The sequence below is a fragment of the Pogona vitticeps genome, chromosome 3, assembly GCF_051106095.1.
Source record: "Pogona vitticeps strain Pit_001003342236 chromosome 3, PviZW2.1, whole genome shotgun sequence".
In the NCBI taxonomy this organism is placed as follows: Eukaryota; Metazoa; Chordata; class Lepidosauria; order Squamata; family Agamidae; genus Pogona; species Pogona vitticeps.
The window spans coordinates 149138679-149164235 of NC_135785.1; the positions used below are offsets into that span (position 1 = coordinate 149138679).

General features: G+C 41.1%; 2 long non-coding RNA genes across 3 annotated transcripts in view; both read right to left on the reverse strand.

Annotated features, from left to right (window-relative positions):
• LOC144588445 (uncharacterized) overlaps window positions 1–25557 on the reverse strand; it is a 407977-nt gene that overhangs the window by 160626 nt on the left and 221794 nt on the right. The window lies entirely within an intron of this gene.
• Window positions 493–23934, reverse strand: LOC110085541 (uncharacterized). 2 transcript variants are annotated; one of them, XR_012085332.2, is made up of 5 exons: window positions 23787–23934; window positions 22360–22451; window positions 21581–21646; window positions 2314–2455; window positions 493–751 (listed from the first exon to the last, which is right to left on the reverse strand). It is a non-coding gene; the product is annotated as an uncharacterized LOC110085541 (long non-coding RNA). The 2 variants fall into 2 exon arrangements; XR_012085333.2 differs by lacking the exon at window positions 2314–2455.

Below are 25557 nucleotides of genomic sequence, written 5' to 3' on the forward strand. Positions count from 1 at the left end.
CCTTTTATTTCTTTCAGGGTTTGTTGCCCATTGTTCTGTACAGGAAACTAGCAAATTCTATACAGTTTAACACTCTTTGCAGAGAAGGGAAGATAATATTCCATGCAGGAATTATATCAGTATTGCACAGCTTGGCATACCTTTGCTATTTCCAGATGAATCCTGTGCAGGAAAGATGCTATTCTGAGTAGGAATAATATTCCTGATGTTTCTTTTAAAAGGGATTATTACAACAAATTTGAGAAGTTCTGCAAGTTTTCCTGCAAAGCTCCCCCTGTCCCTTCCTCAGGGGGAGACTAGCACCTCACTGTGAGGAGTGATGGGTTTCTCTCTCTCTCTGCTTCTCTGTCAAGAAAACAGGCCTGGAGATTTTCATCTCTGTCCCCACCCTGTGTAGAATGCTCTCACTAAAAGACAACTTCCCATCTTTCTAAATTCACCAAAATGCTTCCTCATTCTGGCTATTAAAAGAAATGGTCCTAAGGCAGCTGATAGGGTGGAACAACACTGTTTATTCTCAACTCTTATTTTTACATACATATTAGATTCCTAACCATGAAAGTTTTCTATTTGTCCCTGATTTTCTTACTCTTCCCCTGCCCCAGATCACTTTTTTTTTCTAAAGTAGAGACAGACAGAAAGAGAGATTGGTAGCATGAGGAGGTATCCTTCCCGAAGCTCAATCAAAAGTTGATACTTGCAACCAACTACTGTATTTCTTCTTTTCCTCTTTCATGGATTTTCTGTGTAACTAAAAAAGAAAAAAAGCAAGTTATAAACAACACACATCATCAACTGTGCCCCTCACAATATCCCAGGAATGAGGCAGGATGATTACACAATAAAAGCCTTGTCTGGAAGACCCCAAATACTTCAGGTCTGGTCCCACTCACCCTTTATCATCATAGTGAAAGATTCTTATAATGGGAGAAGCATATTAAGCATTCCCTAGAAAATACAGACATACAGCAGATAGAAAAGAATTCTGTAAAATGTACCGTATATATCATATATTCATCTCAAAATTATGAAAAAAGAATTCTGTAAAAAGCATATATCATATATTTGTCTCATAACTGCAGAAAAAAATTTGGGGAATAATCAGTCTTTTAAAAAATCTACCCAACAGGATCACAAATTTCTTCTGTTTCATGCATCTTTACTAGATTTTGTGTATTAGAGTAAGCACAAGAACCTCTGTAAAATTAGACTTTACAATAAAGTATGCCGGATATCCATAATGGAGCGCATATATATATATATATATATATATATATATATATATATATATATATATATATATATATATATATGTGTGTGTGTATGTATGTATGTATGTATGTATGTATGTATGTATATATGTATATATGTATATATGTATATGTATATATGTATATACACACACACACACACACACACACACAGAGTGGGGTCTCTACTTAAGAACAATCCAACTTAAGAACAGCTCCATTTGCTAAATTTTGCTTCTACTTGAGAACAGAAATCCAAGATAAGAACAGGGAAAAAAAACCTTTCCTGCTCTTTTTTTAACCTTAGGTCATCTTAGGTTAAAAAAAATTCTCCTCCTAGTGGTAGAGTATGTATTAACCAGCTTTGCATTAGTTCCTATGCTTCAATGTACAAACACACCTCTACATAACAAAAAAACAGCCAGAACACATTAATTGGTTTTCAGTCCATTCCTATGGGAAATTTTGCTTCAACTTAAGAACGTTTCAACTTAAGAACACCATTCCAAAATGGATTAAGTTCTTAAGTAGAGGTTCCACTGTAGTTTCTATGGACGGAAAAGAGCAGATACAGATTAAATGGTTTTCAATGCATTCCTATGGGAAATGCAGATTCAACATAAGAACTGTGTGTGTGTGTGTGTGTGTGTGTGTGTATATATATATATATATATATATATATATATATATATATATATATATATATATATATATATATATATATATATATATATATATATATATATATATATATATATATAATTTCTTGCTTCCCATTAGCAAGCTCAATTCACATAAAATCAGCAAGAAGTTACAATCTAGTAGAAAAGAAGCTTACAGAAGCTTTCTAATGCTAATCCTAATATATCCCTTGATGCATGGCAAGATGATCTGCTGGTCTAAGCTGTACATGCAGCTCCCAACTGAAAATCTGTATTTGCCATTCATTAGTTATGAAATGCTAATTCTTCCTTTTAAGAAAAGGACTACATCTCCCATATTGATATTTTATCATTAAGACTATGGTGGTGGCTCTAAACTCAACGAACTCTATGGGACTCACTTCTGAGAAGGTACACATGGGATTGTTTTCTTCACATATTCAATCCAATCTGCAGCCAAAGCATGCATGAGGTGGATAATTTGCCTTCCAGTGGTGGGGCTATGCATGCAGGATGAAGGATCTTGAATGCATGAGAAAGCAGCTGCAGGGCAGGATGGAATAGTCATTTTGTTTATTTATTTTTAACATATATAAGACATTCTTCTTTCTCTAATAAACTCAAGGCAGCTTATTGAAAATGTTTAAAAAATTAATAAAACACAGTCAAAATAGTCTATATTACTAAAATATTGTACTATATAGCCGAGAGCAGGGCAAAAACTATTCAACAAAAATAAAATCAGGTAGAACTTTAATCCTTTAATTAAAAGGAAGAAGTACAATGTTATAAAATGCAGCAGTTCACTAGTAGCTTTAGAAGGGAGCGAGCATGTGAGAGGGCTGATTCTCTTCAGGTTAGAGACTTCCACAATCTGAGTGCTACTCTCTCACACTGCATCCACCTGGATTTTTGTGGGACACGCAATAAGGCCCCTAATTTTGAGTGTGTTGAACTAACAGGATTGCATATGAGACAGTTCTTCAAATACTGTATCTAATTATTTGGACTAATACAGTTATAACCACTAAATGGATTTCGGTTGTGAAAGCCAGCTTTTGCAGATTACCATCCGCTTCCTCAGACACAAATGGACTGCATGCCCTAAGAGTTCAAACTGAAATAAATTGGTCAGGATAGAAACATGGAGCATAAATCAGCTGCCATCCATCTATTCTACCCTTAGACACCGCCAGGTTGTAAAATCAGTCACCTCCCTGTGCATGTGGTGGACACCCAGAAAAATGCAAGAAGCACTTCCATGACCACCCTTATGTGTGAGATACTTGGCAGTATTTGGTCTAAGCCTTTCAGGTGCCACAGAACTTTTGTATCAATGTCTGTTTTGTTTCTGTTGTGTATGCTGAAATAGACTACCGAGGCTAACCTCTTCCGAAAATGTTGTCAATGTTTTTCTTGAAGGTTTCTCCTTTGTACTATACACAGCCTGATGAGCAGAAATTCAGCAGATGACCCCCCACAGGCAGCTCCTTGAACAGGAAAGACCCCGCCCAAGTTGGGCTGAAGCGCCGCCCTTGCCATTCAGTTCTAGTCAGAAAAAGCCGTGCTAACTTCCCATCTTCAGCTACTCTCTTTCTTTCCATGTACATATTGTCTCTCTCGATTCTGCTGCACACAGCCTTTAAAGGATACAGATAAGCCTTCCGTCTCTTCTCCGGAACCGACCACGGCGGGACCAGAGCAGCCGGTGGAAAGGAAACCAGGCAAGAGGACAGGAGGAAGGAAGCCAGCCAGCCAGCCCCGTCGGGGAAACAGCTGCTCCGCTCCAATCACAGGATGCGCTCTTGCTGAAAGGAGGAAATCGGTGCCCACACGAGGCGTAGCGGGAAGAGGCAAGCAAATAAACATCGCGCTCCTCTTGCCAGCCGCCGCCTTTCTCAGCGTTTCGCGCTGTCCGTGCCGGTAGCTGCCCCTTCCTGCCCTCGATTAGCTCGGACTGAGAATCAGCGCCGTGGCAAAGCAAAATGGAGATTATCATCTTCAGGGGATCATTCCCCTTTGCTGCCTCCAACTTTTTCCTCGGATACTGATTGCAGAAAAGGAGACCAAGCGGGGTGAAAGACGAGGAGGATGAGATAAATAAGGGTCTTGCTGGATTCAACCCAAAGGTAGTACTGTACAGCAAATACCTTGATTTTTTCTGTTGGAGCTCAGGACGTAATAAGATATTTCACTCTTTAAATTTATTTCTGGAATTGAACACCTCAGCAAATGCTAAACTGTGTGAAGTTACATCCTACCAGTTCATCCTCGTAGCAACCTCTTTTGCATTTCCGATGTATTCCTCCAGCTGGATATCTTAATGTCCGCATCCTTGTACATGTTTTCACCCTCGCTTCCAGATAACGTTGGGAATTCCCAAGAGACGGTTCCCATCCTGCGCAGCTTTTTTTTTGCGATTCCGACAGAAGGCATGCTCTCCGTTTCCACACCGCCTCCCCCTTCCCCCAACTCTTTCGTCTCGCCGGGGCGAAACAACCACACAGCTAGAATCCTTGCAACCCTAAAAAGCTGTGAGGACCGAGCTAGAGCTTGATCTTAACTCCCGACTGGCGACAGCTTGGCTCTTCGTTTTCTCCAGTTCCAGGAAAGAGGGCCCTGCTGCGAGAACAGGGGCAGATCTTACACACTACCAGTCCCGCCTCCGAGACTTGATTCCATTGCGTTTCAAAGCATCTCCTTCGAACTCCGCCTTGCGGCATCCCTTGCTCTTTTTCCTGCGGAGATAGCAAAAGGAATCATACAGTGGAGAACTCCGTTTATTAACAGCCTCTACCTGCCATAAGTGCAAACTCTTAAATCCAAGATTATCTTCCTTGTCTCACGTGATGTGTATTCACTCTAAAGGCTGGATTATATTATCATCCCCATGTCAACAATTTTAAATAAAACTGGATAGGGCTGCCACATTTCAGAACAAGCAGGAAAAATCAATAATCTCTTATACAAGGATGACCTAAAACTATATGCAAAAGGTTTCACTGAGATAGAATCACTGCTAAACACAGAGCAAATGTTTAGTGAAGATATTTAAATAAAATTTGGAACTGACAGATTTGTAGCTCTGTCTATACACTTGGCAAGATCCAAAAACTAGATGGAATAACGTTTAAAAATGACAATATTGTAAAATCACAATCAAGTGATGAAAATTATAAATACCCTGGAATACTAGAAGCAGGAAATGTCCTGCACACAAAAGTTAAAGAACTGACAGAAAGAGAAAATATCAAAAGATGGCAGAAAATCTTAAAATTAAAATTAAATGGTGGAAATACAAGCAAAGGCATAAACAAATGGCATTACAGTACCATGTTTCCCCAAAAATGAGACAGGGTCTTATATTAATTTTTGCTCCAAAAACACATTAGGGCTTATTTTAAGGGATTTCGTGTACAATCTATATTTAGTCAAATGCAGTCATGTTATCTTCAGATTGCTGCACAATGGTGGAGGGCGGGCTTTCACTTAAGTAGGGCTTATATTTGGGGTAGGGCTTATATTATGACCATCCTGAAATCATACTAGGGCTTATTTTCAGGTTAGGTCTTATTTTCAGGGAAACAGGGTAATTCGATACCCAGCTGGAATAATAAATTGGATCAAAAATGAATTAAAATTGGATTGAAAAATACAAACTAACACGAATCACATACTACATCCAAAAAGTGATGTGGACAGATTATATTTACCATGAAAAATTAGAGGCCATGGATTACTGAAAATAAAGCAGGTAGTAGGGGAGCTTTAAAAAGAAAGCCTAAATGATTACATCAGTGCAAGCAGAGAAAAATTACTTAAGGAGGTGAAAATGGAGAATATTTTGAAAATAACCAAAACAAAGGCTCAATATAAGAAAAAAATTGAAAAAATTGTACAGTTGGAAAAACAAACCACTACATAGACATCACCTGAGAAATACTGATGGAAAGCATGATAACTCAACATGGTCATGGCTAAAACTAGAGACTATTAAGAAAGAAAATGAAGGCTTGATTTTTGCTGCACAAGAACAAGCACTCCAAACCAATGTGATGAAAGCTAAGATCCAAGGAATTAGTGCTAACAGCAAATGTCAATTCTACCAAGAAAAAGATGAAAATGTATCATACCTAATCTGTGAATGTCCAAAGACTGCACAAACAAGTTACAAAATGAGACATGATGAAGTGGCATTCTGCAAAAAATAAAACTTTCCTGCCTTAAAAAAACAAAAACAAACATGGGAACATCAGGTAGAGAAGGTGTCAGAAAATGACAAAGTCAAGTTCTTGTTGGATTTCTGGATCTAAACTGATAGACACCTTGGCCAAAGCACACCAGACATAATAGTAATAGAACAAAGAAATGTCTGGGTCATTACATTGCAATTCTAGGAGATCCCAGAGTTAAAAATAAAGAATTGGAAAAACTAAGAAAATACAGAGACCTGGCAATTTAGACATCTTGCTTGTGGATGAAACACATTTTAGTGGTCCTCGTAGTCATTGGGACTTTGGGAACTATATCAAGAAATTTCACACAATATTACGAGTAGTTGCAGATCTGAGAAGTAGCACCATCAGAGCTACAGAGAAACCATATACATACTGCACCAATATTTAATATATACTTAGTTTTTTGGTTGAAAGTTCTAATTGTTATTTAATACCAGTCAATTTTTTTATAATTCTAATTTACTCTGTGTGTTATTTTTGAATAATAATAAGTCCAAATAAAGTAATGATGAACCATTAAATAAATTCTGACTTATGTTGACCCTTTTCAAAGGCTTTCCAGGTAGAGACTACTTAGAAGTGGGGTACCATTCCCTTCTGGGGATGCACTAGGACTGTGCAGCTTTCCCAAGGCTGCATAGGCTGGATCTAGTCACAGGAGGCACAGTGGGGAACTGAACTCCTAACATCTGGCAACACCTAAACCACTGAGCTAAGTATTAAATTATTAAAAGCCATGTGATGTAGTGGACTGAATGAAGGACTAAGTCCTAGGATCAAAAAACCCCTTGGATATAAAAACTAAAGGGTTGGGGTACTGATAAAAGCACTCCTTGAATTTCCTACATGCATTGAAAACCCTATTAGGGCTGCTATAAATTTCTTGTGCCTTAAAGGCACATAAAGCTTATTTATTTCATTTATATGCTGTTCTTCTCTTTCAAGTGAGCTTTAACCCCACATTTTACAAAACATCTCTGGACATTTATCTATCTACTGGTGAACTAGTGCATGTAGAAAATTAGGTGCTGGAAGTCTAGAGTATGAATCTTAAGGGCCCACATTTCTTGGGTCCTGCTTCCAAACATACCTGGGTCTACTCAAACCCAAATATATTTTCATATATGGCCAAACTGAAACTACAGTCTGCAGGAAGGCATGTTATGAACACAATATAAAAAGGAGGTTGTTCTTAGTTCTCAATTTGTTGAACACTCATATATTTACAAGTAATTTACTATTAAAATATGTTTAGTAAAATATTTAAAATATTTATAAAATATTAGTAATAACAACAATTAAAGGAAATAAATGAAAAACATTGCTCATTGCCTAAGCAGACAAAGGAGGCCTTACAAACATGAATAGGAATGTTCCATCTTCAAGTTTCACTACACAGTAGTTACTGACCTTATCACTGTGTCTCTGCATGTGATCAGATTAAGAGGCCAGTATTTTAGAAAGGTGAAGTCACCTCTGATGCTGCATGCTAAATCTTAGGAGAAATGGGCCACAGGACATCCTTGTCCTATACCTTTTGACTTATGCATTAATATCAAACAGCTTTCTTGTGATAATAATACGAGCAAAAGTAATATAAAATACAAATTTCAATTCTAAATTTCATTTGCTTTTCCAACACTAAATCATGTTTTGCACATCATAAGTAACCTTTGGTTTCTAGGTTTCACTGACTAGATATCAGTTTAATCAAATATGTAGAAGTAGTACATCCATTACATTTTAATCCTAAACACATAGTATCTCAGCACTGCATAGACTGACAAAGATATAATTCAATATCAGATAATAGCTAAACATGTTCCAGTAATTCAGTATAGTCAACTGAATAATAATCATTTTAGAAAAGAACACCAACATCTGCAAAACATTAGAGCCACTGATTGTTCAAAGAACGCAACAGCCAGTCTGTTCCCACTTGGTAAGTTTGCTGAAAACACAATATACATGCATGCTCATATGTATGTGCAATAGCACACCAGACACAAACCTTGAATATAATGATAGTTATTTCAAATGTGCAAGGTGTTTGTAGCTTAGAAAATTGCTTTTGTTCCTATGTACCCTCAAGTCACCTCTGACCCATGGCAACTCTTCAAATGAGTGACCTCCAAAATATCCTAATCATGCTAACTCAAGGCCACAGCTTCCTTTTCAAAACAATTTATTTCATACTTGATCTTTCTCTTTTCCTGTCATCTTTCTAGCACTGTTATCTTTTCTAGCATTTCTTGTCGTATGATGTGGCCCAAATAGAACAGATTTGTCATTTTTTTCCTTTTGGAAAGAGTTAAGATTTGATTTGTTCTAGGATCCACTTGCTTGTTTTCTTACTCCCCATGGTATCCAGCACCATATTTTTGGACATATTAATTTTTTTCCTGTCAGCTTTCTTCACTGTCTAGCTTTCACATACAAACATTCTAAACAGAAGTCAATTATCTTGGTTTTCATCTCCAGTGACACATCTTTACACTTGATGATTTATTTATTCATTCATTCATTTTTATTTCTTCCACTTTTATACTGCCCAATTAGTGCAAGACACTACTGTGGGCAGTTAATGAACAGTTAAAGCAAAACCAATCATATAACAGTAAGGTAAATAATCAAATTAAAAAGAATAAGAGATCAAATCAGTAAATGCAAGAAAGTGGCTGTCCAACGAGGCCTTACAAATAGCAGAGAAGAGAAGGGAAACAAAATGCAAGGGAGAAAGGGAAAGTTACAGAAAACTGAATGCAGACTTCCAAAGAATAGCAAGGAAAGACAAGAGGGCCTTTTTAAATGAACAGTGGAAAGATACAGAGGAAAAATAATAGAAAGGGAAAAACCAGAGATCTGTTCAAGAAAATTAGAGATATTAAAGGAACATGTTGTGCAAAAATGGACATGATAAAAGACAAAAATGGTAGGGACCTTACAGATGCAGAAGACATCAAGAAGAGGTGGCAAGAATACACAGAGGAATTATACCAGAAAGATCTGGATGTCCCAGACAACCCAGATTAGTGTGGTTGCTGACCTTGAGCCAGACATCCTGGAGAGGGAAGTCAAGTGGGCCTTAGAAAGCGTGGCTAACAACAAGGCCAGTGGAAGTGATGGTATTCTAATTGAACTATTTAACATCTTAAAATATGCTGCTGATAAGGTGCTACACTCAATATGCAAGCAAGTTTTGAAAACTCAGCAGTGGCCAGAGGAATGTAAAAGATCAGTCTACACCCCAATTCCAAAGAAGGGCAGTTCCAAAGAATGCTCCAACTACCGTACAATTGCATTCATTTCACACGCTTAGCAAGGTTATGCGCAAAATCCTACAGGGTAGGCGTCAGCAGTATGTAGACTGAGAGCTCCCAGAAGTACAAGCTGGATTTCGAAGGGGTAGAGGAACTAGAGATCAAATTGCTAACATGTGCTGGAATATGGAGAAAGCCAGAGAGTTCCAGAAGAACATCTACTTCTGCTTCATTGACTACGCAAAAGCCTTTAACTGTGTGGACCATAGCAAACTATGGCAAGTTCTTAAAGAAATGGGAGTGCCTGACTACCTTATCTACCTCCTGAGAAATCTATATGTGGGACAGGAAGCAACAGTTAGAACTGGATATGGAAAAACTGATTGGTTCAAAATTGGAAAAGGAGTACGACAAGGCTGTATATTGTTCCCCGGCTTATTTTCTATGCAGAATACATGCGTAAGGCAGGACTGGATGAATCCCAAACCAGAATTAAGATTGCCAGAAAAAATATCAACAACCTGAGATATGCAGATGATACCACTCTGATGGCAGAAAGTGAGGAGGAATTAAAGAACCTCTTGCTGAGGGTGAAAGAGTGTAAAAATTGTCTGAAGGTCAACATCAAAAAACTACGATCATGGCCACTGGTCCCATCACGTCCTGGCAAATAGAAGGGGAAGATATGGAGGCAGTGACCAATTTTACCTTCTTGGGCTCTATGATCACTGCAGATGATGACAGCAGCCACAAAATTAAAACACACCTGCTTCTTGGGAGGAAAGTGATGACAAACCTATTATGACTTGTCAGAAAGATAAGTAAAGCAAATTAAGTGTGAGCTTTCACTGGAAGCTAAAATAACCAAACAAAGGGTACTGTACTACAGTGGCATCATAAGAAGACAAGCTTACTGGAAAAGGCAGCAATGCAGGGAAAAGTGCAATGCAGTAGGAAAAGAGGAAGCCTGCACATGAGATGAATCGACTCAATAAAGAAACCCACAGTCTTTTGTTTGGTGCTGCAGTCAAAGTAGGACCAGGAGCAGAAAGACTGGGATTCAGATTTTGGGAATAAACTATGATACTCTTGTCTGCTTTGGGGATGAGAAATAGAGAAACGTATTTGCTACACACTTCTGCTGTTCTCAGCAGAAACTGCAGAGCTGAATGCAGCGATTAAACTTTAGACGGTTCCTTTTTCATGGTTTTATGAAAGAGCCAAGTCTCTCTCTCTCTCACGTACGTACACACACACATACATACACTTAAATCCTTCCTCCCTCAATTTTCAACATTTGCATCAGTTCAGTATGTCAATTTCCTCATTACATTTAAACAAGCTTGATGAAGCCATCCTTTCCCCCCCGTAATTCAAGCCTTCTGTCCTTTCTGCCTGTTCCTTTTTTCAGTTTTGAGTCAGTCTCTCTCTCTCATACAAAAACACATCCACTCATCCATCCTCCCTCCATATTCTGCATACATTTAAACAAGCTAATGAAGCCACATGTCGCTGTCTCGCACCTTCCTTCCCTCCTTAACTGGAGCTTTCCCTCCTCCTGCTTGCAGTCACCTCCAGTGGAGGCAGTCATTCACAAGCCAGATTGACTGCCCGGGGCTGTTCTACAGCTGTAACCAATCAAGCAACCTTATCTCCGATCTCTAAAAGAATAGAGGATTTACAAATGCCACAACCAAGGAAAGATGAATAGGTGACTTCCAGTTTGAGGTTCGACTGCAGGGGGTAGGAGGGGGTAGCGCTCTGCTCATTACCCTCAGGATTTTAATTTTTAACCCATTTAGCATAATTTACCCATTCCCTGACCATTGCTATAGCACAACTTGAATTTAATAATCCTGATAAAGAACCTTCTGTATTTGTTGAAGAGGGGGATATTTTGGTATCCATTAATCGATTCACTTTCACCATCTCTTTGCTCACCAAATCCCATGGCTGGAGACTTGGCTCCAATTTCGCCTTCCAAAGACCAATGATAAGGGTTGGCTGCATGGAGAACAGTGAGGAGTGCCTGAATACGTGTAGGTATATGCTGAAGAATCTCACCCTTGATCCCAGAGGAACAGTCTTTTCAGATAGCCTACAGCAGTAGTCCCCAATCATGGGCCTCCAGATGTTCTTGGACTTCAACTCCCAAAAATCCTGTCTGGCAGAGATGTTGAAGGCCTCTGGGAGTTGTAGTCCAACACCTGGAGGCCCAGGGTTGGGTACTACTGGCTTACAGCACCGATTCTCAACCTTGAGTAACCCAGGTGTCCTTGTGCTGCAATTCCCAGAAACCCTGACCAGTACAGTATAGCTGGTGGTGAAGGTTTCTAGGAATTACAGTCCAAGAACACCTGGGAACTACTGCCTACAGGATGGTGGTCTCAGAGAAGAGAGTAAAGAGCCTGAAATCAGTCCCAGTACAGAGAGGTCCCCAGCCTTCTAGGACATGGGGGTCTACATTAGAGTGCCCAGTGCCTAAAGAGGGCAACATACTAAATCAAAACGTAACAGAACTAATAACTTACCAATTTAGATCAGAAGTACTGTAAACATTCAGAGGTCAATGAAGAAATGTTAACTTGAATTTTGGAACACTATTTTACTGTGGAATCCTTATTATCTACATATGCTTACCTGTGATTTTAAAAATTGTGGGCTCTTCAAAAAACCTTAGGTAGAGGAAGGATGAATGAAATGACAGCCTCCCACCTGGGTCACAGCTTGTACCATTAAGTTGGCTTCAAATTATATTGAGGGTGCACATTCACATCACTGCCTGCTAGCCAAGCCATAATAATGAAAAGCAAAATGGCAGCTAGGGGGAAGGGAACTTGGCTGAAGAAAGATGTGGGAAGCAGAATCCCATCTTCCCTGCTAAGGGAATACTCCTTCCCTCTCAACCTAAGGGGCTACTTGCCAACTCCTTGCAATCACATAGGCATGAAAAGACTCCTAGCTGGAGTGGGTAGGAAAGAAGAGGCAAAAGCAAGCAAGGCAAAAAGAGCAACCAACTCTTGTTGAGGGAGGAAGAATGCTTTTGCCTCAAGCAGCAAACTCACTAGGAACCTTAGAAGCCACTTGGAGGAGCCTTGATGGGTGGAGCCTCTAGAAAGTTTTAATACACAAAACACTTTGTAAGCAAGTTTTTGCAAAACTATCAATTTACTCTTTTTCCTGCCTTTTTTGCAAAAGCAGGCCAGACATCTCCTATACCCATCCACACAGCTGCTTTATCTTCTTTACACTCATAGCCTTTAACATGGTAATACATGGAGAGGAGTAAAAAAGCTGAGTGGAACAGGTACCTGAGCTCTGCTGACTAACAAAACACCCAGAAGGACCAAAATGCTAGTATGGAGGATAAAACCAAGAAAGGGTTTTAGAAAGGGTTACAGAACCCTTTTTAGAAAGGATTACAGAAGGACCTATGGAGACCAGAAAAAAAACAATGTTGCTATTGGGCTTTCTGTAAAAACAATACAGCAACAGGAAAACAGGTGCTGTTTGAAGCAAGGAGAACAGTGTAAGGGGAAAATTCCTTGAGATAGCAGTAAACAGGCATTTGGGAGGGGGGAAGAGACATACAGAGCGAGCTTGGGAGGTGCATGAGGCCCCAAAGGCCACAGGTTGGGGGCCCCTGCAGTAGAGTATGGACTGAATAAGCCTTTGGAATTGAGGTCACTCCTGATATCAGTAGCAATGTTGCAACAGCCCAAGCTGGCATTGTCAATCCTAGTGGAGTAGATGGAAGTGAGTAAGTGGTGGACTACCTTCATGTCTGATACAGAAGAATACAAGACTGCAGATGACAAAGACTTAACATTCTTCTTTGCTGGGGTGAGAAAGACCTCAGTATCACCTAAATCATTGTAGCTTTTAGTATTATGTTTGTTTGGTCATTGATATATCTTGCCCCAGCACTGGACTGGGAGAGCACAAAGAAGCTCTGATGGCAGACATGAATTGGGAGACATGGTTGGTACTGATCTGAGATCTGATGTCTTGAGTCACACTAAGCTGAAGACTCTGGTACTCAGCACTTTCAAAATCACCAAAAGTGGCCATTTCAAAGAGGGTTTCTTGCGGACGGGTAAAGGTTTGTGAAGATGTCTATTTTCAGCTGCCTGACCTGCCACATTATGAGAGCTCTTCTAATAATACGCCCAGTTTAGATTGGCTTTGTAACACCACGACACATAAAAAGACTGTGAGTGATGAGCCTATCTAAGACAAAAGAAACAATGGAAATGCCCATGTGTGAGGGCAGTCTTACATCTGCAGTCAATACTTCTTTAAAAGCCCACTAGAGGCCTGTAAGGGAGTACACCAAAAAACTCCTCTACAAATGAAGAAAAAACTAGGCTCAAAAAATGTCAGCATAGTGAAAGAGAAGGCTTGAATAGTCCTTAAGTTGTTGTTTAGTCCTTAAGTCACGTCTGACTTCGTGACCCCATGGACCAGAGCATGCCAGGCCCTCCTGTCTTCCACTGCCTCCCGGAGTTGGGTCAAATTCACGTTGGTAGCTTCAATGACACAGTCCATCCATCTCATCCTATGTCGTCCCCTTCTCCTCACACTTTCCCAACATCAGGCTCTTCTCCAGGGTGTCTTCTCTTCTCATGACATGGCCAAAATATCAGAGCCTCACCTGCAGGATCTGTCCTTCCAGTGAGCACTCAGGGTTAATTTCCTTCAAAATGGATAGGTTTGTTCTCCTTGCAGTCCAGGGGACTCTCAAGAGTCTCCTCCAGCACATCTCAAAGCATCAATTCTTCGGCAGTCAGCCTTCTTTATGGTCTAGCTCTCACTTCCATACATTGCTACTGGAAAAACCATAGCTTTATGCAGACCTTTGTTGGTAAGGCTTTGTCTCTGCTTTTTAAGATGCTGTCTATGTAGCTCTAGTGGCAGACATAGAAATTGAGGGGCTTCAGCTATAGGTTTACACCTGCATGATGGAGGGTGGGGGCAGCTTCCTATCTCGCAACACAGCTCCAAGAGATTCCAAACTCTGTTCTGTGCACATGCAAAACCCACTAGTGGGAGTCACAGAGACAATAATGAACTCTCATTACATTTGAACAGAGGTTGGCAGCAAGTACGTAGCTTTCCAGGACCATTTTGTATCCACCTGCAATCCTTAAAGGAAAGGACCCTCCTCCTTGTCAAAAAAATTATTCTGAAGCTGCACTGAAACATTTTAAGGTTATATAAGGCTATGTCTACACTGCCTGTGATTTTCAGAAATCTGCAAGCAATGTAAAGATCAAATTCTGTCCTTTGAGAGGGTTAACCTTCAAACATCCACAATACTGCCTAAAAACCGTATACCTATTTATCTGATATTTGGCATCCTGAATTTTCTCATGAAAGCTAACTTCATATTCATCCCAGTTCTACAAATCACCCCTTCACTGATGTTTAAAAACAGATATCTCAAGACCCCTGCACCCATTTGGCAGGTGTAACCTCCCAAGGAGATACATCTAGAATATCCAGCAAATTACAAAAAAACTGGAAAATATTATGGTTTTTCCCCAGTGGTATTCAGTTAAGAGGCATGAGTATCTGAACTGCTATATGTTTCAGGATCCCAGCAGCATCAATAATGCCTGAATCCATTCAATCTGAAGCAGACCATTTCCAAAAATCAGTCAGGTCTTAAACAGAAGCATGTGATCACTGCATACCTTTATTAAAGGCTGCTGTTCTCAAAAATGTATTTGTGTAAGTAGCCCACAGTTGAGCTGTGGTTTTATGTCTCACTAGTGGACCGAGAGAATTGGCATATATTCATCAAGATTTTTTTTTTTTTGCACTAGGCCTGGAGAATGGTAGGATAAGGCTGCCATAAGCTGTTCATTCTCAGTGCCACTGAAAGCACCCCAGCAGACATGCTGGCACTCATAAATCTTCGCAAATGTAATAATGCTACATCCAATTTTAATGTAAGCAATCTGGATAAGCCATATATTTATATGCTGCTCAATAATTGATTGCAGATCTCTGCACTTTTAAAAACTAAAACTCAAAAAACAAAAAAGCACGTTATATTCAAAAAGAAAATGAAAAGAATTTAGTATCTTATTTTGGTAATAGTGTGTATTATTTGTTCAGCAGTTGTTTATGAAACCAGCCAATATTAATTTTCTCTGCCCTCACAACCATATAGTGTGCATGCATACTAAAGGATAAATATTTGTCCATGTATCTGAGGAATTGGATTGTAATCCAGAAAAATAAACCTTTTTTGGTTAATTTTTTTGTTATGGGACAGATTATTTAACATGACAATCTCTGAGCTCTATTAAGATTGTTATAGGTTGGTCCCAGCTCGATGGGACAAAACACACACCAAAGCCGTAAAATACACTTGGCCTTCTGTAAAATTCTTTCATGCACTGCATGTATAGCAACATTTCATTACTGGAAGATGAAACATCTATATTCTGGTGTACTTAAACCAACTACCTGAAGATGTTGGAGGTACAGACTTTGAACCAGGTACAGTGGTGCCTCGTATAACGGGCGCCCCGTTTAATGGCGAATCTGCATAGTAACGATGTTTTTGCAATCGATCGCTTTGGCAATCGCATAACTTTGTTTCCAATGGGGGGAAATCGCTTTGCGATGATCGGTAAGCTGTTTCGCTTACAGATTTTTGCGTAGTGGTTTTTTCCCCAGCTGATTGGCGGTTCCAAGATGGCCGCCGGGTAAAACAGGGACGGATTCCTTGCTTACGGGGCAGCTAAAATGGCCACCGTATGGAGGATTTTCGCTTAGTTTTAAGCCCATAGGAATGCATTGAAGGGGTTTCAATGCATTCCTACGGGCTTTTAAATTTCGCATAGCGACGATTTTTGCTGCACGGATTATCGTCGCTATGTGGGGCACCACTGTATCTATATTTGGTATGCACATCTAAATACATTTCCGTAGAAGTGAACTGTGCATCCACAGCTTTTAATGCCAATAGTGCCACATGACTATACTTAACAAGGTTTTTTTATATATATAGACTGTTTGCAAGAATTCAGTTGGTGTCAGTTTGTAGCAACATAACAGAATCCAAGCAAGGATTTGGATGACTAAACAAGTTTTGCAGAAAGTCCATCAAGGTCAACTTGCAGGAATTTCTACATCCTTGACAGTGTATCTGACTACATCGCTGGTATACTGTAGATTATGAAAATTACTATAGAAATCTATGCAGTTTTTACATTGCAAAACATTTTTGTTTTAGGGATACAGGATGCCAATACAGTATCAGTTGCAGATTGCTGGGTACTGATGCAAATAAACTGCTTTCCCCAGGAATGTCTGGTACTATATAAATTTTACTGTGAAACTTGTCACCAATTTAACTGTAATGACATCAGCAAACTGAAGCTTGTTCTTGGTATAAGATTTGAAAACACTTTTCCCTTGAGTCTGCCCTACAGTAAATTGGCCAATTCATTTTTAATTTAAATTACTGAAATTACAAAAGTATGTTTTATCTTACAAAGACAGGGAATTTAGATCTGGTTTCTAACTTTAAATATTCCCTCCACTTTCACATGAAAAACTGAGCAAAATTTAAGATTCACACCAAATATTTGAATGCTATGAATATTAATTCTAGAAAAGAATGAGGAACCTACCAATAAACCTATCAGGGCAAACCTGTTAGCTGAACAAGGCTGGGCCCTAGAAACAGCTTAAGTGTAACCAATAGGTACTTCTTCTGTCTTCACAACTTGACATTAGCAGACTGATTCTTTGATGTTTCAGAAGCACTACAGCTCATTACTCTTGGAAACCCAAATCCGGATGTATATATTACAGCACTTTTAATTATCCTTAGTAATTTTGGCCCAGGAATGTAAGCCATGCTTTTATTTTAAAAAGCTAGTTTTTGAAATTTAGAAATAAGTCTTCAACAGCCTGGTTTGAAATAAAACACATAATGAATTTGCAACTGAGATGAACATATGGATCAGGTTCTAGGTTAAATTGCCTCCAACTTCTTTAAAAACCAGATAGAGAACACCTTTGGCTGAAATCATGAACTGCTGCAAATGTGGAAGTACTGAGCTAATTTTTAAAAAATATAAGGAAACCTGTACCTAGTCCCTTAAAATTAAATTCAGCTATCACGAGTCAAGGGACAAACCCTATTGGGTCATGTTCATGTCACTACCTGTCCTTACAAATTTGACTTAAGTGGATGAAATTGTTGCCAGCTTTTTAAATCAATATTTTTAAAACCGTATTTTATTTTTTGTTAAAATAAATAATATAGAAATTCAGTGCCATCAATTCTGAGTTAACAGCCACCCTTTAGAGATTTCAAAGTACTGTGTAAGTTACTCAGAAGTGGTCTATCATTTTCTCCACTCTGGAACAATATCTGGCCCAGGCCACACAGACTAACTCTTCTATAATGGAGAACTGAACTCATAAATTCTGGTTTGCAGTCAGGTGTTCTGGTTCACTAAGCTATCAGTATCCCCTTGTAGTCTAGACCAGTGGTTCTTAACCTTTGTTACTCGGATGCTTTTGAACTGCAACTCCCAGAAACCCCAGCCAGCACAGTTGGTGGTGAAGGCTTCTGGGAGTTGCAGTCCAAAACTCCTGAGTAACCAAGGTTAAGAACCAGTGGTCTGGACCACTGGTTCTTAACCTTTGTTACTCAGATATTCCAGTAAAAACAGGATTGTTGCTAGAAAGCAATCTGAGCAAGTTTGTGGAAATATGAGATTAACAGGAAGTGTGTTTTCGACAGAGAAGTCATATAACAAAGGGAAAAAAAGCAAAGTATGCTGCTTATATATTGCCCCATAGCATTTAAAAGTACCCTCCTGGCAGCTTACAACTTTTAATTATGCAAGCTATACAGTCCCCTCAGCAAACTGAGTACTCAAATTACCAAATCTGAAAGGATGGAAGGCTCAGTGAACCTTCAGCAGAGTACATGGGACTGAACTTAGATTGTAAATTTTAGCTATAATACTGCAGTTAAAACTGCTGTGCCACAAGGTACCTCAATCCAACATGAAGTGATTGAAATCAAATTGTCATCTCGTTTTTCACTATCCTCATCTTCCACCCTAAAATCCACTCAACCTGTTACGATAAGCAAGTTTAGTCTATTCAGTCCTCCTTTCACTTTCTCCTTTGGTCGATCAGACCAGATAGGCGCGATATAAATCAAAATAAATAAATAAATCTCTTTTCCCATACCAGTACTTTGACATCCACCTCAAAGTCTCCGAGTTGCCATATTCTAGCCCCACTCCCAATTTCAACCAGCTATTTATTCCTCATTATACTAACCATGCTGTAGATCTCAAAATATCAATTCAAGTACCCCTCCCTTCCAAAGGAACAGTCACAAGCTGGGATTCAGTGGAAGCATGAAACTGAAGTGCCGAATCTTCTCTGCTCCATCTGAACCAGACTCCAAGACTTCTGGCCCCTGAAGCACCGATGATATCTACAGCAATGTTTTAAATACTGTATTTTCAGGTCATGCTTGTGGGCTTTCTATAACAACTGCTTGGCCACTATATCAACAGAAAAGTTGATATAGAAAGGTTTTTGCTGTGATTCTGTACAGTTATATGCATCTTCATGTGCTCTTTGCTCACTCTGTTTCCGTATCAAAATGCCAAAAGAAGCCTATCTGTGTGCAATAGACCACTGGAAAGAACAAGAATTGTGCAAGATCAGCTCAGAATTATACTTCCAAATAACTCACAAACTACCTAACAATAAACCAACACTGCTGAATTTGCATTCTTCAGAAACTGAATGTAGCTCAAATGTTCATTGCAATTCTGGATCTGTAACTTGTTAGCTGTAGCTTTGCTGTGAAACAATGCTATGTAGGACTATGCTACGAACAGTGTAGCTACATACATATATACAGTACTCACAAATCAAAGGGCTCAAGGAAACTGAGATGGGATTAGAGCTGTACTTGAGCAGAAATCCAGAACCAGTGTATAAATTCCTATAAGGAACTTCTAAATCCATTTGCATACCTATCAAATCTCTTATAACAAATATTCTAACAGACTATGATGTGAATGGGAAAATCCAATGAAAAAGAATTCTATTGTTACAAATCCGTATTTCAGAGCAGTGGTTCCCAGCCTTGTGTAACCCAAGTATTTTTGGTCTGCAACTCCCAGAAGCCTTCACCACCAGCTGTGCTGTACAGGGTTTCTGGGAGTTGTAGTCAAAGAACATCTGGGTTGTGCAAGGTTGGAAATCACTGTTCTAAGAGCGTAGTTTTATGCCCTGTTACTAGCCTATTCCATTATTACATTCAACACAAATATCCTAACGCATCCACATTAATAATCTGCCCAATATTGGCTAGTAATCTTTAATGGTTTTTCATAGCCGTACAATTGTATAGTTCAAATGTAACCAGAGGGCATCTAGTCTCTTGCTAATGGATTCCATGAAAACTTATCCTGCAGCAATGTAACAAACTAAAGTTAAATGAGTCCCATTCTTTAACCTGACTGAACTAGAAGTTGTTTGCAATTTTGCATTTTAACTTTCAAGGACATGTACTACTACTTGAAACAAAAATAATGAAATTTTTTTACACATCATCACAAATTATGGCATAAAGCAAAACTATTATTAAAGAAAGTGCTTTAAGCATTAAGAAACACGTATCTGTATAGAAGTTCACTCTACGGTTTAAACTTTGTAAATTTTATTGTGATTTGATTTAGCACTTGAAACCTTCTACAAGCTTTTGAATTGAAAACACCCTTTAAACTACACCAGAAGGTAAAAACAGACTACTGGTATTGGCAAGTTATTCCCTCCCCAAGTTTCCATTAGAACATTAATCAGAATGCTAGCATAATTTATAGAAACACAGATATAGTAGAATTTAGTTGAGAATCATATACAAAAATATTAACTGTTCTTATTATTTAATATAAGCCATTGATTTCTATTTGCAATACAGCTTTCTAGAATCAATAACCCCGCCCCTAGACTTCCTCATATTCCCATTTATCCCTGACGCATGAGGACAGGCAAGGATTTGCTACTGTCCCTATGTAGCATATGTATAACATGCTTTCAGAAATAAGTGGAAAGTCTTTGAGGCTGATGAGTGAAAAAAATTAAAAACTCCTGTTGGATTATCAATGAACAAAGGCTAGTTTATTTAAAACACCAAGTTAAAAAAATATAAAACATTTCTTTTATATGTCAAAAATTCTACTCATTTTGCAAAATTTTAAGTGCAACTAGTTGGTAACATGAACATTGAAAAGTGCTATATGTACAATGTTCCACTATTCAAATCAATTTTCTTTAGATACAAATATCTAGAGAGCCCAACTCCACTAACTGTTTTGTACTATTCCAGAACTATCTGCTGAGAAGAGACGTTTTGTAAGTTGTTCCAAGCTTTAGCCCCACCAACCTCAACAGGCCGGGACAAGTGCAATACTACAGACACATACACAGCATTGCAACTGATCCCAACCTGTGTAGAAAGGGGTACACTTTGTCAACTTTTAATTGAATTTCACTGCCACAGTCAGTTTTGCATGGATTTGCACAGCAGAGTATTATACAGCTGGATGCAAACCTGCAAAACTAACCAGAGAACAGTGTTCAACTGACACACGCAAACAGCAGAATACAGGGAAAATAATGGAATTGAAGTTCTACAGCTGGCAGTACTTTAAGTGCTCTTAGTGCAGTAGATTATGCACCACTACCTGCACTATAAGCACTTTAGTGCTACAAGAGCTGTTTGGACTGATGTTCTCCAGGGTCCTAAGTTACCTCAATAATGAAATCAGTAAAACGTAGACAATAACAGGCCACAATCAGTTTTGCATAGATTTGCACAACTACATTCTTCTTGTAGTGCAACTATGCAAAACTAACAGAGGACTGCAAACCATTACTAGATATATGTTCAGTGTGAATGACTAGGTGAAAATACAACTTCTTATGCCAGAAGGAGCACTTAGGGCAGTAGATGCTAATCTACTTCACTATCTGCACTAGATGCACCTTAGAACAAAAAGCAGTCACCATGGGAGCCATGCAGAATAGCAATCCAAAACCTCTGAGGCAGTTGCCAGCATAATGCTACAAGTGCCTTCACTGCAGTAGGTTCTATATATCACTACCTGCACTGTAAGCACTTTGACATTACTCTAACATGAACAGATTCTTCTCATTCAAAAGTGTTTTGCCTACAAAAGAAAACAAAAGCTTTCATTAATTTGCAGGATTAACAAAGATTTTGTTAACAAATACATAATCATACAACAAAGTACACACCTACTCCTAAACCAATGAACTGTTGCCCTGAAGGATTAAAAGAGTTTGACAGATTAATTCAAGTTTCTTCACAAGAAAATATACAGGTTTTGCTTCAGTGAAAACTACAACTCTACAGTTCTTAACTGAAAAACAGAAATACTTTCATCTTTCAAAGGAATGGTCTATTTAACTGCTTTTTAAATTAAGAATTAGGTTGTATTTATTACTGTGTTCAACTGAAAAAACTAGTAAATTATTTACTAACAGTTATTGCTGAAAAGGACTTGAGTTTCTACTAATTTAGATTTTAGAAACATCAAATAACTGCACAAAATTGAAATATATCATTTCTGATATCTTGTTCAATAAAAATACTGAGGACACATGATTTTAATTTACTTTAAAATGCAATTGTGTTCACATTACACACCATGTCCTCTAAACTTTACCATATTCATAAACTGTAACTTTTTCTTTCTGTACCTGGGAACTCCAGAAGGAGATTCATAGATTTTAACTGCCTTTACTACTTTTCTTAAGAACTAGTCATAATTCTCTTCTAATAGGGATGTGAAACTGCTTGGATTAAGTTCCATTTGCCTGTATACAGAAAGTCTAGGCACTTATACTAATTGGAACTTACCATCCTTTCATACAACAAATCTTTATTCTTCAGGGCAAATTCTGTAGCATCAACCTTTGAAGTTTTTCCCCCTAGTGCTTGCTTGTTTAGTACTGTAGAGAAATAAACAAAAAAAACCTTAAACATTTGAAGAAAGCGAATCCTGCTTTCAAATCATAGACTTCCACTTAACAGGCAAGGCAGAGACGAACCAACAGGTAGCTCGTTACAGTCTCATAACTCTCGTAAAAGAACGAAGAATTAAAGAGTTTCTTCTGCTCAAGCACGGGAGTTAATAGGTAAAAGGTGGCGGGAGGCAGATGGGCAAAACAATGGCGCCCCAGAGCCGGGCCCGCGGCTTCACTTAAGCAGCACGTGCTAAGTCCGGGAGGGACTCGTCAGGTCAGGGGCGCCAGAGGGCGCTGTAGCCACGGCGGGAGGTCAGAGCTGGGCTACTAGATCAGCGTATTCTCCCAATCCGTTCTCTCCCCTCCCGCCGCCGAGGCCCGTTCTTTCATTTCCTTTCGTTCCAGAACGCTCATAAAAATGATCCTGAAGCCTCCTTTTCGTCCTCTGCTCGCCAGCGCGTCCTCGCTTTCGGGCCGCGCATTTTCTCGCTCGCACGGCCGGCGGCCACAGCGGCTCCCACATGGCCGCGGCCTAGCTAGGAACAATCAGCCTCAACACGCGCAGTCGCCGCCATGTCCCGGCCCCGCCCCCCTCGGCAACATGGCGCCGCCGCCGCGGCCCCGCAACCACCGCCGGCGACTTCGCAGTTAAGGCAAAGCCACGAGTCTCCCTAGAATCCCCTTCCCACGCGAACCGCCAGGGCGGGAAGCGAGCCACGCGGCCCACGGGGGAAGCAATAGGAGGAAAAACCCCTCCTCGCAGCCAACCCAGGTCGAGCCCCGCGGAGAGAACACCGCCCCCGCCCCTCCCAGAACAAAAGCCCATGCGGAGCGGCCCGGAGGGCCTCCCACTTCTCCTTCCAGCTCTTTAAAAGTCCTACTCAGTCCTTCAAATTTTAACTGCCTTTCCTCTCCAACGGTCGCTGAACCCACCCCGGAGGCTTCAGCCTCCTCCGTAGCTCGCGTGGGGCGCCTCAACATGCCCCCCCCCACTCCCATGTGCCCGCCACAGCGGCTTTTGTTCTAAGCGACCGGTCCCTCTCGTTCCTCTCTTTTCCCCTCAGTACGTACCTTCTGCCCGGCTGGCGGGCTCCACGCTCTCCACCCTGAGAGGAAGAGAGGCGGCGGTTACGACGGCGGCGGCCGCGCGGCCTTTTCAAATCTCCCTCATTCCGGCCCCGCCCGCCCCCCTGCGCGCGAGCTCCGTCGCGCGGGAGGCGCCGCTGTGTGCGCGCGCGCGCGCGTGTAGGAGCTCCCACTGCCATGCGCCCATCGGCCCCCCCTCCTCAGCCGCCACCCCCCCTCCACTGCCAAACCCACCTCTCCCTCTCCCGTCACAGCCAACCTAAAACAGGCGCACAAGAACCACCACCCCCTCCTGCGCCTCCTCAGCCGCGTCCTCTCCAACCGAAAGTCGTCGACACTGTAAGCGGCAAGAGCAACCGCCGCTGGCTCCCGGGCTCTCAAAACTCACCCGCGACCGACCGACCGACCAACCAACCGCCGTTCTCAACGCCCGCCCCACCCCCTCCCCCCCTCTGCCTGAGAGCGCAGGGAAGTGGCGGGAAGTAGGGGGAGGAGACCGCGGTGGCGGCCCTGACGATGGCGGCGGCATCGGGCGAGCGCGAATAGGAGGCGGGGAGGGGGGGAGGAAGGGAAAAGAAAACCATGTGGATTAAAAAAAAATGAAGGGCGGTGGCTCCCGCCTCAACGTAAATATCCACAAGCTTCCACTCCGCCCTCATTAGCATAGAAAACAAAGTGCTTCCGAGCGCCACGCCGCCCAATCAGCGCCCTCCCCGCCCACGCCTGGCCAAGCCCCGCCCACCCCGCCTCCTCTTACTACAGTTCCTCCGATGCCTTACTACGCTCGCTCCTCCCGCGGCAGGCGAGCTCCGATTCATCCTATACACACTACAGAATCTGCAATGGGGATTCTGCTGTGGAGGGAGGCGAGGGCAGATTTGAACTCTATCTAACAGCAAGCAGCGTGTCGTTGCAGGAAAACGGCCTTCCTCCACCACCTCCCACTTCTGTTTAGCCCCATCCCCTTTTTTAAAAAAAAAGTAGTTCAGGAGGTGAAGCAGGTGCGAAATGCGCTCGAGGAGCCGGTTCCAGCTCTCAGTAAAAAAAGCAAAACAAACTGAAGTTTCACCTCCGTTTCCCACTTTGCTTTAGTCCTGTCTAACCCTGAAGATTGAACAACCGCTTTGAACCACTCGGCCCTTTATCGGCCTGTGATGTTCCCATGGTCGACGTTTGGAGCGTGGGAGAAAAAAGGGATTTGTACCCACCTCAGGGAGGGAAATCGCAGGGTCTTCTGATGGCCAGGGAGCTTTTAAATCCCTTACTTTGAAGTAGTCCCGTCGGATAACTTCGGTGTGACTTGAGAAAGGGCTGCTTCGGGAATTACCGCCCATTAAGCCGAAAGAGTGCAGGAAACAAACGTCTGCAACCCGATCTTTGCAGCCATACGCATCCTTGCTCAATCTCCCTGAAGGCCGTTGCACATCTTCCCGAGTAGGTGTGCCCGTCTACGATCAGAAGTAGGCATGACTAAAACTATTGATTTTAAGAGCTAGGGGCATTTCAAAGGCTGCGCAGCATCCGGCTGGCAGGCGCGTACTTGGTGGCTGAACCCACGGGAACCTGCTTACTCCTGAGTAAAGAGTTACGAAGAGAGGACAGTGTCTTGGATGTGGCTGGGTTTGTGTGTACGGTCTGGAACTCACGTCAAAAGTGACCTGCAGCTTCATGAAAGATTCGTTCGTCCGTCCGTCCCCCCCCCCCCCCTAACGTGGAGTTAGCCATCGCCCTGGAGGACCATGGGGTGGGAGAAGGTCGGGCTTACTGAGAAGAAACGACTGGAGCCTGGAAGGTTACTCTGGAGGGAGCCCACTTCTGGGTGAGAACCGGTGGCATCCATGATCGTCCTGGAGTGCAAAAGGGAGGGTGTCCGGAGGACTTTGCTTGGCTTTTAGGAAACGAAGAAAGAGGGGTGCGTGTGTGTATGTGTAGTTTTTTTGGCGTCCCCCCCCCCCCCCGCCGTTCCCCTTCCTGTTGTGTTTGCTCATTGATTCTCGCGGGCCTG